The sequence below is a fragment of the Hyperolius riggenbachi genome, chromosome 10 (assembly GCF_040937935.1).
Source record: "Hyperolius riggenbachi isolate aHypRig1 chromosome 10, aHypRig1.pri, whole genome shotgun sequence".
NCBI classification, from domain to species: Eukaryota; Metazoa; Chordata; class Amphibia; order Anura; family Hyperoliidae; genus Hyperolius; species Hyperolius riggenbachi.
Genome location: NC_090655.1, coordinates 105,749,236 through 105,764,799, shown reverse-complemented (window position 1 = coordinate 105,764,799; position 15,564 = coordinate 105,749,236). Strand labels below are relative to the sequence as shown.

The 15,564-nt window shown below is 45.6% G+C and overlaps 1 protein-coding gene across 3 annotated transcripts in view; it reads right to left on the bottom strand.

Annotated features, from left to right (window-relative positions):
* Positions 1 to 15,564, bottom strand: part of TLX1 (T cell leukemia homeobox 1) — a 224,614-nt gene that overhangs the window by 161,714 nt on the left and 47,336 nt on the right. The window contains exon 3 of one of the 3 annotated variants that reach the window (XR_011024311.1): positions 1,606 to 1,641. The exons of the other annotated variants lie outside the window; for them this stretch is intronic. The gene's annotated coding sequence lies outside the window, so the exon portion shown is untranslated. Of the gene's footprint in view, positions 1 to 1,605; positions 1,642 to 15,564 lie in introns of those variants that run through there. 3 annotated transcript variants of the gene reach the window in all.

Below are 15,564 nucleotides of genomic sequence, written 5' to 3'. Positions count from 1 at the left end.
TAGCTCTGTCTTCTGAAGCTTATTATCTCAACTGTCAGTAACTGTATTCTTTTTTCTACTGCAGAGGACAGATCAATAGTTCACTGACTTGCTCTGTAAAATGATTTAGAATGCTGAATAGTGTGTGTAAACTGCAAATATTAGGGAATGATGCAATGTTATAAAAAAACACTATATAACTGAAAATTAAAATATGAGAATGTTTTCTTTGCTACTAATGTTCCAGTAATTATCTTGTACTACACAACCAATTAATTGTATCATCATTTATTTTTCGCTTCAGTGTCTCTTTGAGGGCTCAGCTTTTGACATGGGAGACCAGGGTTTGAATTCTGGCTAGGGTCATTACCTATTCAGTAAGAAGTGATTGGGCAAGACTCCCTAACATTGTAGGGTGGCCTATTGGGCTTGCCCTTAGTGGTCCAACAGGAGAAAAGCGCTATATAAATGTTTGGATTATTATTATAAGACTAGCGGACCTAAGCCCGTTTAAAAAACAGGCTCTAGGTCTGTGTGTTCTGCCAACTGCCGCCATGCGCATACGCCACACGCGCAACCGTTGCACACCCAGGCTGCCCGCTAACCCGCCGCACACCCGGCCGCCCGCTCACACGCTGCCCACTCGGCTCCCTGGGCCCATCCCGTCCTCCTGTCTCTGTGAGGCTGGGTCCGTACTGCGCACATGCGCAGTCGCAAAAAGCACGGACCCAGCTACACAGGGACAGCGTGACGCAGGGACACAGGTTTTATTATAGAGGATTATTAAAGCAGAAACATTTTAAAACTATGTTGCATAAGTGCAGATAAGTTCCCTGATTCCAACTCATTTTTGTCTCATAGTGGCAGTGAGGGGGGTAGACGGGGAGGATGCCATGTAGGAGGAAAACAATGCTCACTTTTTTGATGATATTCCTGTACCCTATGTGGCCGCACAGATGACATGTCAGAGATTGGCTCTGTCGACAAATTTACCTGTGTACAAGGGACATTTTTGTGAATAAAAAAGCAACTTATAGAGTCCAAAATCATAATCAGCTTGAAATGTTTTGGGTTTTTTTTGCAGGAGAACTGAATTAGCATTGTGTAGCTATGGAAATACTGCATGTAACTTGCTAATTTATTGTTACATTGATGCACTGCTTACCAGCATATTACTGCTGAATGCTACTGTAGACTGTGTGCAGTACTTATAGTGATAGGTATGTATATTGCTACACTGTGGGGGCTATTTTGTCTCAGCATAAACTCAATGTAAAATAACGCTTCATGTGCACTGACTGCAGCACTGAAATAGAGAGATTTGGTAAGCGTATCCTGTTGTACACTTTTCGGTGAACTGTGCACGGCTGAATAACACGCACGCTCTACTGCTGTACTTTAGGGCAGGATCTGCAGTTTCTCGGAAAGTGTCACTTGGTGTTATTTTTCTATTTACCGTACAGTGTCATAATCATTTTCCAGGCCAAAGGAAACATTGCTTTAACCTTTGTCTCATACCACTGACACACTAGTGGGACTCTTAATATCAAAGTAAATTAAAAGTGACGACATCCATAGTTTCTGGTGGTTATTCTTGTAATTTATAAAATACTGTAAACATTTCCATACCGTGGTGTTCAATCTGCCTCTATTTGGTGTATTCTTTGAATTAAAAGAGAAAACAGGCACAATTTAATAACAGATACGTTTTGCTGTGAAATTCTTCTCTTTGCAAAAACATTTCTATATACACCAGTGCTCATCACTTTTTTTACAATTTAATGTCACTAGTATTCGCTTTTCTATTTCAATTTTCAGATAGATATGTAGTTTAAAAAAGGACTGTATTCCCCATTTTGCATTACTTTTCTAGTCTGTAATCTGTACTCTGTGTTGCACTAATTTTCATGTGTGTTGCACAAGTACTTTCCACCTCCTGTTGGAGAAATTACCTGTACTGATTCGAAACAACTGTTTATTTCCCACACAACCTGACAGGCATAACCTGAGAGACTGTCTGGAAGTTCTAAAAGTTCCAGTCTTGACAGAGTCTGTGATGACCAGTGTGGAATAGCTGAAGCTGAGTATTTCAAACATACAAGGTGAACCATTTGAAATTATGGAATATTTTCACTAAACTGAGGTAGTCAGAATAATGTGCATAAAGAGGAACTGTCACAAAAATGTTAAAATTTAAAAAACATACAGATAAGAAGTACATTTCTCCCAGAGTTAAATGAGCCATAAATTACTTTTCTCCTATGTTGCGGTCACTTACAGTAAGTAGTAGAAATCTGACATTACCAGCAGATTTTGGACTAACCTATCTTCTCATAGGGCGTTATAGCTGAGTGGCACATTTAGTCATTTCTTGGGCCTAGTGCACACCAGAGCGGTTCGGCTGCGTTTTGCGATCCGCTTGCGGCTGCGGATACGCTTGGGTAATGTATTTCAATGGGCTGGTGCACACCAGAGCGGGAGGCGTTTTGCAGAAACGCATACTCCCGGGCTGCTGCAGATTTTGGATTGTGGAGGCGTTTCTGCCTCAATGTTTAGTATAGGAAAAACGCAAAACGCTCTGAAAAACTGCACTTCAGAGCGGTTTGCCCGGCGTTTTTTGTTACAGTAGCTGTTCAGTAACATCTTTACTGTAACAATACATGAAATCTACTACACCAAAACTGCTACACAAAACCGCAAAACGCTAGCTGAAACGCTACAGAAAAAGAAGAAAAAGCGTTTCAAAATCTGCTAGCATTTTGCGGATCTGCTAGCGGTTTTTGGTGTGCACTAGGCCTTGCAGCCCAGTTACTGCTCACACCCTGTAAAGCTTGTGTTAATGGGACTCTATCTATGGGCTGGTGCACACCAGAGCGGTTTTGGAGAGTTTTTTAAAACGCTTGCAGGGGGAAAACCGCTTGGCTAATGAAAGTGAATGGGATGGTCCACACCAGAGCAGTTTGTTTTTTCCACAAACGCAAACTCAGGGGCTGCAGCATTTTTGAGATTTCTTAGGCGTTTCTGCCTCAATGTTAAAGTATAGGAAAGTGGAAAACAGCTCTGAAAAACGCTAGATCAGAGCAGTTTTCCAGGTGTGTTTGTTACAGGAGCTGTTCGGTAACAGCTTTACTGTAACAATATTTGTAATCTGATACACAAAAACGCTCCAAAAAACGCTAGGCGTGTTTAGAAAATGTCTCTAAGGGCCCTTTCCCACTAGCAATCGCTAGCGTTTGCACTAAACACTAGCGATTGTGATTCAGCAAAGTCCTTTTTTTCCCCAACGATTGCGATTTTGCTATGTACTGCATAGCATAGCAAAATCACGGCAATAATCGCTCCGCGGTGCGATCGCGTTTTTGTAAAAATCGAATCGCGGTGGTGGAAATAATCTACCGCGATTCCTGTGTTATTTAGCAAACCCTATTTGCGATTTGCAATTTTGCGATTCAGCAATCGCAAACGCTCTAGTGGAATAGGGCCCTGAACATTCCTAGAATCGCTCTGAGGCCTGGTGCACACCAGAGGAGTTTTTCTGAGCGTTTTGAGTTTTTAAATCTGCTGCTAATGTTATCCTATGTGTCTGTGCACACTGGAGCAATGAGGTTTTGTAAAAAAAACAAACATAGCATTACATTGGGAAGAGCTTAGAGGTTTCAAAAGCTCTTCCCAATGTAATGGGAAGAGCTTTTGAAACCTCTAAAAGCTCTTCCCAATGTAATGCTATGGTTTTTTTTTACAAAACCTCATTGCTCCAGTGTGCACAAACAATGATATTTTTTTAATAAGATCCTTTAGATTGAAAGAAAATATCCTATATAAAGTAAACCTGAGATGGGAGGGGGGGGGGGGGGGGGTGGTTTAAAAAAAATTATACATACCTTCTTCCCGCCCCCTCCAGGCTGATTGCTCCCTCTCCATCTTACTCCCCCATGTGAATTGTCCCTAATTTGCTCTGAAAGTCCTCCAGTCTGAGGGCCCGTTTCCACTATAGCGTTGCGGAATCGCCGGCAAATCACCGCAGGCAAAATCGCATGCGGGTGCGATTCCGCATGCGTTTTTTGCCGCGATTTCGCATAGGTGAGGGTATATGCGATTTTAACCATGTCACTGCCTGTGTGAATTTACATTGGTACCTATGCGAATTCGCATGGGGAAAACGCATGCGATTTCCCTATTAAATACATTGTGTGCGATTCGCCTGAATTCCACATGCAGGCGAATTCTGCAGGGTGTTCCGTGCAGATTTTCTCTGCACAATAAAACGCTCCCGCAGACGCATAAGTGGAAACAGGCCCATTCACTTATATTGTCTATGCGAATCCGCATACGCAAGACGCATGCGGATTCGCGATAGTGGAAACGGGGCCTTAGGTGCTCTGCGTCAGTGCAGTACTACTACTCAGGGTTCTCCCGGGCGACGCGAGCGTGACGGGGGAGTGCGCGTGGCTGAACTGTGCCTGTGCCAACTGGCCCCGACTGAAGAACTTTCGGGGCCAAACTGTGGAGGATCCAACCAACAAAACCCCACGATCGCTGCCGGTAATATTTACCCCTCCGCGATCCCGCGAGAGCCGCAGCTTCACGATCCAGCTTCACTGTCACCATGGTGACGATTGAACATGACATCATCGACCTCATGCGCAGTCCCGATCCTCCCCATAGCGAAGCCTGGAGCTGATTGGGAGGCCGCGCTATCGCGGGTTCCCTGGGGGGTACGTATTACGGCGGTGATCGGGGGCGATCGGTGGGGACCGAAGGCACTTGGGGGACATAATTAGCTAGCAAAATGCTAGCTGAAGCCTATTGCACAAGTTTTATTTAAAAAAATCCTCCCGGGGCCATGCGATCCCCTGCGGTGGCTAGCCCGACACTGTGCTGTTTAACCAAACTAACAGGATATAAGCCAGACGAAGGCTGCAAGGCCGATAGTTTGCTACAGTATATCTACATCCCGCAAGACTTCAGTTTCTGCCCAGGGATGTATATATTCATCAATGGCTGCAGATGGCAGCGAGGATGAAGACAGAGCATGGATGGAGCAGTGTGCCAGGACAGGTGAGTTATTACATTGCAGCAACATATCATGCAGGGGCCCCAGGGAGCAGTCGGAGGGAGACCACCCTGGGAATGGATGGGGGTTGTTTTCAGCAGTCGACTCAGGGGCTGACTTTGATGGGGGGGGGGTTAAGGATATGGGGCCCCCAGGTTAACTTTGCCCCAGGACCCTCATGCTCCTTAAACCGGCCCTGACAACTGTTTTCTTTGTCTACAGCTCAGTGCTGGAAGCAGCCCTAATTATTGCTAGTTTACTAATAATATCACATATAAATCTTCACTTTCTTTTTATAATAAGCGGATATATTTCTTCCCAGTAAGGAGAGCAACGATACACCAGAAACATTTAATAATTTACTAATAGACGATAAGGCGCATAATACATCAAAATAAGGTGATTAACGCATCCTATTTTAGTGGTGAAAGATCCATTGCTGGGCATTTTCTGCAGCCGTACATAAGATTAATGCTACGCCGGTGCATTGCATTGCTCATGCAGTGTCTCTGTTTCATTAAAAGTGTCTATGAATCAGCAGAAAAATGAGCGTTATTAAAAAGGAAACGGGCTCATCATGTAATAGAGCTGATCTAGTATTCAGGCGAGCCGCCGCTGGTCGCAGGTTCCCGCATAACTTAACAGAAGTTTTTGACCATTCGTCATGTGATAGCCCTTTTTGGAAAACGATGAATAAATTATAAAGTCATAATGAAAATACTTTTTCAGTTTCAGACGGCATGGCATGGGCTATCAAGCACAACAAAACGCACTCACACAAGCCTCCTTTAAACAAGAGATTACGCAGACATTAAAATATTGATTAGTAAATAAAAATGTCCTGTCATTTTTTTGTGTATGTGGTTTTTTAACATTTTAAAAAAATATTTTGTGTATGTTTTTTTTTTTTTTTTACGTTTTTAAGTATACATACAGTGTTAAATTTCCATGTTCTAAAAATTCCTGTTGGGACGGTTAAGGTGGCCATTATTATATTCGAATTGGATGAAAATCGGTGGTGCCAAGAGCATGCCCAATCGACGATGCGACTAATTTTGGTCTGAAATTGGTCGCATGTATCGACATGCTGCAAGATGTAGGGCCGACATACTCGATCGGGTCTGCGGCGATAACAGTGTGCGATATCGGGACGAGCAATGAAACCCCTCACGCTGTCATCCCTAGTGTAAAATGTGCCCCCCAGTGCCCCGTACCTGTCGGAGTCCGTTGCTGGCTCCATGCTCGGCTATCCTGCAGTTTTAGCCATTGACCCTGAGCAAGCATGTGCATCAGTTATTTTACTGAAGTTTAGCTGGATTTTCTGCATGCTTGTTTCGGGTGTGTGATTCGGATACTATTGCAGCCAAAGAGATCATCAGGACTGCCAGGCAACTGATATTCCTTAAAAGAAAATAAATATGGCAGCCTCCATATCCCTCTCGCTTCAGGTGTCCTTTACAGCTACATACACACTTTCTCTGTTACCCAAACGTTCTTCAGTGATCATTTCGGGTGTCGGTTTTGGAACAAACATCGTATACTGCTCTGTGGTGAGTGTAGTTCCTAAAGAGAGCCACAGGCCATTGGGAGGCAGTGATCCATTTCTTGAGAGGACCACAACATCAGTGGGCATGTGATTTCTAGCTGAAATGGTCATTAATGATCACACATATCCATAAGGATAGGCACTAGGCATAGCACATTGATTGCCTGGGACTGAGCGGCAAACTGTATGTAATGAAAAGGTTATAGCTGTATATATTTCATGAATTACCATAATGCCACACAAATCCTGCATGTGAGCATTTGAGGACACACAGCAGCATGAATGAGCTGTCAAGCCCTCTCTCCTTTTCCCTCAGATTTGGCTCTGTTCCTGCCTGTGTATGTACCTTATGTGGTTATGTGAGTCACAATAAACATTCACGGTGTGACTATAATTATCCTTCTGCTTGCTTTTGATGTTTTCTCCTATTAATTGCTTATTACATAGTCTGCCACTGTGGGCTGTGTGCACAGAGTAGACCCACCCCATTTCAGCAACCATAATACATTTAGCATCTGGGCACTTGAGCAACAGTAAATTTACACTTCAAAATAGGTTCTTCTACATCTTAGATATAAAGCAGATTCGTGTGCAGAAGACTGCTACTGGTGGCAGAGTCTTGCAAGGTGTGGTTGAGGGCAACCACCTTTAAATAAGGCTGCTCCTTCTCTCAATTTTATACAAAAAAATCAGGTCCTCTTTCTGCTGACTGTCACAGGGCCGGTTCCTAACAATCGCGACTGGACAAATGTGCCGGACCGGCCAGCAGAGGATCAGAGCGACCCAGGGGGATGGTCCCAGGTAAGTATAAATGCTTTTATTTTGTAATCATTCTCAGGATTCCGTTAATGGACAGCTGTAATGAGAGGGATATGGCAGTGCTGGGCCGAAATTACGCATGCGCGTAATTACGCACCGTAAATTACCGCTATTTTACGCGTAAGCGCTACGCGTAATTTACGGTCTTACGCGTAAGTATGCACGCGTAAAGCCGTAAAGCGGTATTGTAATTACGCCGGCTACCGTAATAGCGTAGGCATGCGTAATTTACGGCAAATTACGCGTAATTTTACGCGTAATTTCGTAGGCACAACTCCCCTTTTCTAGGAGTAGCCAATCAGTTATCAAGTTTGTTTGGGAGCTACATCCTAAGCAACCAATAGTATCTTCTCCCGCCCTTCAGTATATAAGCTGTCAGCCATGATCTGTGTTCTTTGTGGGTTGCTTTCACTTTCTGAGGAGAAGGAGTGAGACAGAGAGTGATACAGTTACACATCCATATTAATTGCAATTCTATTGCATTTTCTTACATCTTTGATCTGTGTGATTGTAATTGTAAGCCTGTGTTAGGAAGTTGATTATTGTAGTTAGGGCTTTGTTTAGGGTTAGAATTCTGTTGTTTAGTGAGGCAGGGAAAACTGATTATAGGGCTTGTGATTTTACAGTGAAAGCGTGTAGATTGTAGAGACAAGAGAGGGCCTGTGATATGTAATAGAGTGAAATCAGTTAGATTCAGGGATCGTGTGCTGAGAGTGAATTGTATTTGTGTTTTTTTGTTTTTTTTAATCATTTTAATTATTTGATTTGATTGAATTTTATTTTCATTTTTTTGTGGGGGGATTTATTTCAAGTGCGTTGTCCAAAAGCAATTGATATATAATTTGGACTAGCTCTCCAGTCCTCTCCTCCCTCATTACATTGAAATTTTAATTTGATTTATTTTTATTTTATTTTATACGTTTATCATTTGTCACTTTCCCCTACATTTCAATAAAACACTAACGTTTGGCACTTGCTGAACATATTCCCTACAATGTCTGGCAGAGGTGGAGCAGGCCGTGCCCGTGGCCGAGGAATTGAACCCACTGCAAAAAGATGTTTGTTTGACACCTTGACAGGCAGTGATCAAGAACCAGCAGCCCAAAAAGTACATCCCTATTTCACAGCAGGAAGGGGACGCTCTGCACCAAGCAGGGGATGCACTGTACCCGGCAGGGGTCAGTCCAAAACTGGCAGGGGACAGTCAGTTGGTAGTGGACAATCAGTGCGAGGTAGTGGCCAATCCTCAACAGGCACAGTGAGGAGTGAAGATGTAACTCCAAAAAAAGTCTACAACCTTATTCGCGATTCAAGGATGATGAAGGGCCCACGACGCCCCATTATGGAGAGCCAGGCTGCTGATATTGTGGAGTTTGTGACGAGAGATAGCGGTTCTCAGTCCCCCAATCTTCAGGCCCTGGAGAGTAGCAGCAGTACCAGCAGCACACCCATGCCTGCTCACAGATCTGCCACCAACATCCAAAATGAGCCTTCACTTCCATATACTGCACATATTGCAGACCTTGTGGACAAAGCTCTTTCGCAGTCCGACATAAACCTAGAGTCTGATGCCCAGAATTTTTTTAATGAACCTCAGAATGTTATCGATGAGGGATTGGCGGGTGATGATCATGATGACAACTTGTACCATGCCCGCGATCAGTCTCAGTCCTCAATGGGAGAACATAACATCCAGGATGAGGGCTCTCCCAACCTTCTTTCTCCCAATTATCCTGATGATGATGAGCTAGGTTCTTATAAGGGATATAGTGACGATGATCTGGATAGGGACTATGCCCCGCCTGAACGTCACGATGATGCCAGCTCAGATGATTCAGAGCCGCAGAGGCTGCATCAGCATACCGTGAGACCTAGTGGAAGCAGTGGCTCCTCTGGTAGGCTTTTTCAAACGAGGCAGCAGCCACAGCCTGAGCCTGCATCTGAAAGCACCCTCTCCCAAATTGTTGTGCCTGAGACTGAAAAAACAGTTAAAAAATCATCTAAGAAAGCCCCAGTTTGGAAGTACTTTACCGTTGATGAATCTGATCCCCACATTGCCATATGCAACATTTGTGGTCATAAGGTGCGTTTAGGGAAGGACTTGTCAAGAGCGGGCACAGGTGGACCACTCTCCCACATAAAAAAGCATAAGAGAGAAAATCAGCTTGTTCAGGAAGCAATGGGTAAAAGACCCCGCACAGTGCCCCATCCTTCTTCCCATTCAGGTTCTGACATCGGCACCCCTTCCCCCTGCCTTCACTCCGCAACACAGTCTGGCAGTAGAGGCCACATGTCAGCTACCTCAATTGCACGTTTCTCGTCAGTGGCTCACAGCACCCAGCCCTTAATTACTGAGTCGATAAGGTCGACAAAGCCACTGCCTTCCCATCACAGCAGGATCCGGAGGCTGAATGGGCTGCTGTCACAGGCTATGGTCCAGCAGTTATTGCCCTACAGTCTTGTAGAGGAGGGTACAGCCATTCGCGAGCTGCTGAGGTTTGGCATACCAGAATGGCGGATCCCCAGCCGCCATTTTTTTGCTAGGACAGCAATACCTGACCTGTATCGCCACACTGTGGATAATGTGACCCTGTCCCTTGACTATTCTGTAGGCAACAGGGTACATCTCACGACGGATTGCTGGACCAGCAGTCATGGCCAGGGACGTTATATGTCCTTTACGGCACATTGGGTCACCCTCCAATGTCAACAGGAGGGTTCCAGTCCTGGGGCGGCCAATGAGCTGGTTGCGCCGCCCCGTGGTGTCAAGGGGAACAGTTCCACACTTGCCTCTAGTCATGTCGCAACCGCTACAGCTGAGGCCCCCAGTAAGCGTGCCCGTGGGACTGGCCACAGCAGAGTGGTACATCGACGCTGTCAGGCGGTTCTGGGCTTAGTCAGCGTTTAGCAGCAGAGACTTACTGCACCAAATGTCCTGGCCATTATCAACGGACAGGTGCAGAAGTGGCTGACCCCAAGAAGACTCCAGGCTGGTCATGTTGTATGTGACAACGCAGCAAATCTGATTGCCGCCCTGAATCAGGGCAACATCCCCCATGTGCCATGTTTTGCCCACATACTCAACCTGGTGGTGCAGCGCTTTATACGCACCTACCCAGGTTTGAGTGATGTGGTGCAGCATGCAAGAAGAGTTGTATCGAAGTTACGTTATTCTTCAAATGCCAAAGATTCGCTGTCTAAATTGCAGGAGAAACATGGCCTGCCCCCCCATAGGCTCATTGCAGACAGTGCAACACGGTGGAACTCCACACTTCGCATGCTGAATAGGTTGTGCGAGCAGAAAAAGGCGGTTGCAGAGTACCTCCGAGGAGGACATGGCACCCAGGGCGCACCTGCCCGATTCACCCAGGAAGAGTGGCGGCTGATGTATCAAGTCTGCCGTGTCTTGTCCCCATTCGATCAGGCTACAACATTCGTAAGTGGGGCACAAGTCTGTATCAGCGAAGTGATCCCTCTCGTGTACATGCTGGACGAGAGTCTGAGTAGCCTGATGGCAGCTGGGGAGGATGCGCTTGATGAGCTTGAACAACAAAGCTTGCTCCAAGCCACCCAAACTCAGGCACATGAGGAGGAGGAGGAGGAGCTTACTTTCACGCGGGACTTACTTGAGGTGCCTGACCATTGTGAGGAGGGAGAGCAGGCCAGTGCGGCATCTGTGGTTCATGGGTGGGTAGACATTGGAAGGCAGGACGAGCAGCAGCAGCAGTCAGAGGATTTTGATGTGTTGAGCAGACCGGATGATTTGGAGGCGCAGGCTCATCTCTTCCCCATGGCTGTTCATATGTTGAAATGCTTACGCAGAGATCCCCGGATCCAAAACATTAAGGAGAGGGATGACTACTGGTTGGCCGCCCTTTTAGACCCTCGATGCAAGGGGAAACTGGGTCAGTTCATTCCAGCAAGCCGGCAGGAGGAGAGGATGCGGGAGCTGCAGCAGGCCCTAATACGTCATGTGCAGGAGGCCTTTCCACAGTCTGAGATCACAGCTATCCCCACTCATCGCACCCAGCAAGTAGCTGAGCCAAGCAGACCCATTCTTCCTGGAGACCTTTTTGGAGCAATGAGAAACTTTTACTTCTCTGAGCGTCCAACAATAACAACAAGAACAGTAGAAGGAAGTTTTCACCAGCGGGTGAGCCGCATGGTCAGTGATTACATGGGGTCACTTGGTGCATCTGACAGTATGCGTACAGAGGACCCTATGGAATTTTGGTCCGCCAGACTGGAAACCTGTCCCGAGCTGGCGCAGTATGCGCTTCAACTTCTGGCATGCCCGGCTTCCAGCGTCATTTCTGAGCGTGCATTCAGTGCGGCAGGTGGGGTGGTTACTGAAAAGCGATCCTGTTTGTCTACAGATTCAGTGAACAGACTGACCTTCTTAAAAATGAATCAGTCCTGGATTGATGGTGAATACTAGAGATGAGCGTAATGACCTAATTACGAATTTCCGAAATTTCGCGAAATTACTACAATTACGATTTTAGTAGTAATCGAAATTTCGTAATTTTCGCAAATTACGCAAATTTTCGTAATTACGATTACGAAATTTAGTATTTTAAAGTTTGCAAAAGTTTCTATCCCTCTAGATGCCTAAAATGAATAGCCAACCAACCAACCACCTCTCTCTCTCTCTCTCTCTCTCTCTCTCTCTCTCTCTCTCTCTCTCTCTCTCCAGAGATCTGTAGTATTTCAAAACCATACTCACATTCATGACATGTCCAGGGATCAAACCCAGGCCAACCACATGGAAGACAGCTATGCTCACCACCATACCACCAAACACACACTAAATAGACTGCTAACCTAAATCTTACTTGTAGACAGTCATATGAGACACATGCTGGGTGCAGGGCTTTGTGATTGGACCATGCGATAGAGTGAGGTGCAAAAATGAAATCATGCCTAGCAGAGGATGGTTTCACAGTGCTAAATGCTAGGCTGGCTGTGGTGCAATTGGTTAGTGTGTCTGGCTGGTAACAGCAAGGTTACAGGTTCAATTCCATCCAGGCATGTCTTTTCCTTTTGCGTTCAACAGTTGTCCAAACAGAGCCAACAGAGCCCCAGATAGCCATGTAGAGTTAGGTCACAGCTAGCCTGGCTGTGGTGCAATTGGTTAGTGTGTCTGGCTGGTAACAGCAAGGTTACAGGTTCGATTCCATCCAGGCATGTCTTTTCCTTTTGCGTTCAACAGTTGTCCCAACAGAGCCCCAGATAGCCATGTAGAGTTAGGTCACAGCTAGCCTGGCTGTGGTGCAATTGGTTAGTGTGTCTGGCTGGTAACAGCAAGGTTACAGGTTCGATTCCATCCAGGCATGTCTTTTCCTTTTGCGTTCAACAGTTGTCCCAACAGAGCCCCAGATAGCCATGTAGAGTTAGGTCACAGCTAGCCTGGCTGTGGTGCAATTGGTTAGTGTGTCTGGCTGGTAACAGCAAGGTTACAGGTTCGATTCCATCCAGGCATGTCTTTTCCTTTTGCGTTCAACAGTTGTCCCAACAGAGCCCCAGATAGCCATGTAGAGTTAGGTCACAGCTAGCCTGGCTGTGGTGCAATTGGTTAGTGTGTCTGGCTGGTAACAGCAAGGTTACAGGTTCGATTCCATCCAGGCATGTCTTTTCCTTTTGCGTTCAACAGTTGTCCAAACAGAGCCAACAGAGCCCCAGATAGCCATGTAGAGTTAGGTCACAGCTAGCTTGGCTGTGGTGCAATTGGTTAGTGTGTCTGGCTGGTAACAGCAAGGTTACAGGTTTGATTCCATCCAGGCATGTCTTTTCCTTTTGCGTGCGCGCGCTGCGCCATTGAACCCCATGGGGTATTTTGCGTGCGTAAAACTTTACGCATGCAAAACTTTGTGCTCGGTGTTTGGACAACTGTTGAACTCAAAAGGAAAAGACATGCCTGGATGGAATCGAACCTGTAACCTTGCTGTTACCAGCCAGACACACTAACCAATTGCACCACAGCCAGGCTAGCTGTGACCTAACTCTACATGGCTATCTGGGGCTCTGTTGGCTCTGTTTGGACAACTGTTGAACGCAAAAGGAAAAGACATGCCTGGATGGAATTGAACCTGTAACCTTGCTGTTACCAGCCAGACACACTAACCAATTGCACCACAGCCAGCCTAGCATTTAGCACTGTGAAACCATCCTCTGCTAGGCATGATTTCATTTTTGCACCTCACTCTATCGCATGGTCCAATCACAAAGCCCTGCACCCAGCATGTGTCTCATATGACTGTCTACAAGTAAGATTTAGGTTAGCAGTCTATTTAGTGTGTGTTTGGTGGTATGGTGGTGAGCATAGCTGTCTTCCATGTGGTTGGCCTGGGTTTGATCCCTGGACATGTCATGAATGTGAGTATGGTTTTGAAATACTACAGATCTCTGGAGAGAGAGAGAGAGAGAGAGAGAGAGAGAGAGAGAGAGAGAGAGAGAGAGAGAGAGAGAGAGAGAGAAGGAGGAGGAGCTGTGCTATTCATTTTAGGCATCTAGAGGGATAGAAACCCTTACAAACCTGAAAAAGTAAAATTTCGGTTGAAGACACGAAATTCGTCATTACGGAAGTGAAATTTCGATTACGAAATTGTAAATTACGATTTGAAAATTAATTACGAAATTACGAATTTGGGTCGTAATGTTAAATTTCGCATTCGTAATAAAAGCAGTTCGAAATTTCGAAAATTTCGGCTCATCTCTAGTGAATACTCAGCCCCTGCCCTCAGAGACAGAAACTGAATGAGATCGCTTTAAACTCCCTCTGATATACCTATATGTCTGTAAGATAACATTAAATATTTAATGTTCAGTTGTGTTCCCAACATTAGGGTGCACTGCACAATTTGATTCAAAGGTACAGCAGTCTTCCCACTCTTATGGAGCCCTAGGGTTAAAAAAAAAATAAAAAAATAAAAAAAAATGTTATTGATATCGTTGCTCACACCGTTAGAGTGCACTGCACAATTTCATTTTTTTTCTGCTCCTGCTGCAAAAGTATTTCAGTGTTCCTACTTTCATGGAGCACTGCTATGTCCTGCTATGTTTACTGGTGTCCCTGATGTTGCTGCTGTTTTGTTTATTGGTCTTCCACCTTTCGGGTGACTTTGCCTCCTACCTGCCACCAAAATGGCTTGGGCTTACTGAGGGTGATGGTCAACTTACTATATGACTGAGCCGCTGCTCCTCTCAGGGCCACAAGCTAGGACTTTGCCTACTACCTGCCACCAAAATGGCTTGGGTTTACTGAGGGTGATGGTCAACTTACTATATGACTGAGCCGATGCTCCTCTCAGGGCCACAAGCTAGGACTTTGCCTACTACCTGCCACCAAAATGGCTTGGGTTTACTGAGGGTGATGGTCAACTTACTATATGACTGAGCCGATGCTCCTCTCAGGGCCACAAGCTAGGACTTTGCCTACTACCTGCCACCAAAATGGCTTGGGTTTACTGAGGGTGATGGTCAACTTACTATATGACTGAGCCGCTGCTCCTCTCAGGGCCACAAGCTAGGACTTTGCCTACTACCTGCCACCAAAATGGCTTGGGTTTACTGAGGGTGATGGTCAACTTACTATATGACTGAGCCGATGCTCCTCTCAGGGCCACAAGCTAGGACTTTGCCTACTACCTGCCACCAAAATGGCTTGGGTTTACTGAGGGTGATGGTCAACTTACTATATGACTGAGCCGATGCTCCTCTCAGGGCCACAAGCTAGGACTTTGCCTCCTACCTGCCACCAAAATGGCTTGGGCTTACTGAGGGTGATGGTCAACTTACTATATGACTGAGCCGATGCTCCTCTCAGGGCCACAAGCTAGGACTTTGCCTACTACCTGCCACCAAAATGGCTTTGGCTTACTGAGGGTGATGGTCAACTTACTATATGACTGAGCCGCTGCTCCTCTCAGGGCCACAAGCTAGGACTTTGCCTACTACCTGCCACCAAAAAGGCTTCTGCTGACTTAAAAAAAAAAAAACTCACCTTTTTCTTGTTCAGTTTCTTGGTGTCCCCCACCGTTAGGGTGCACCGCACTTTTTTAAATAATTTACCACCTTCTCTTGATTATAGATAGCTGTGTTCCCACTGTCAGGGAGCACTCCACACAAAAAAAAAAAAAAAAAAAACTCACCTGTTCCTGTTCAATTT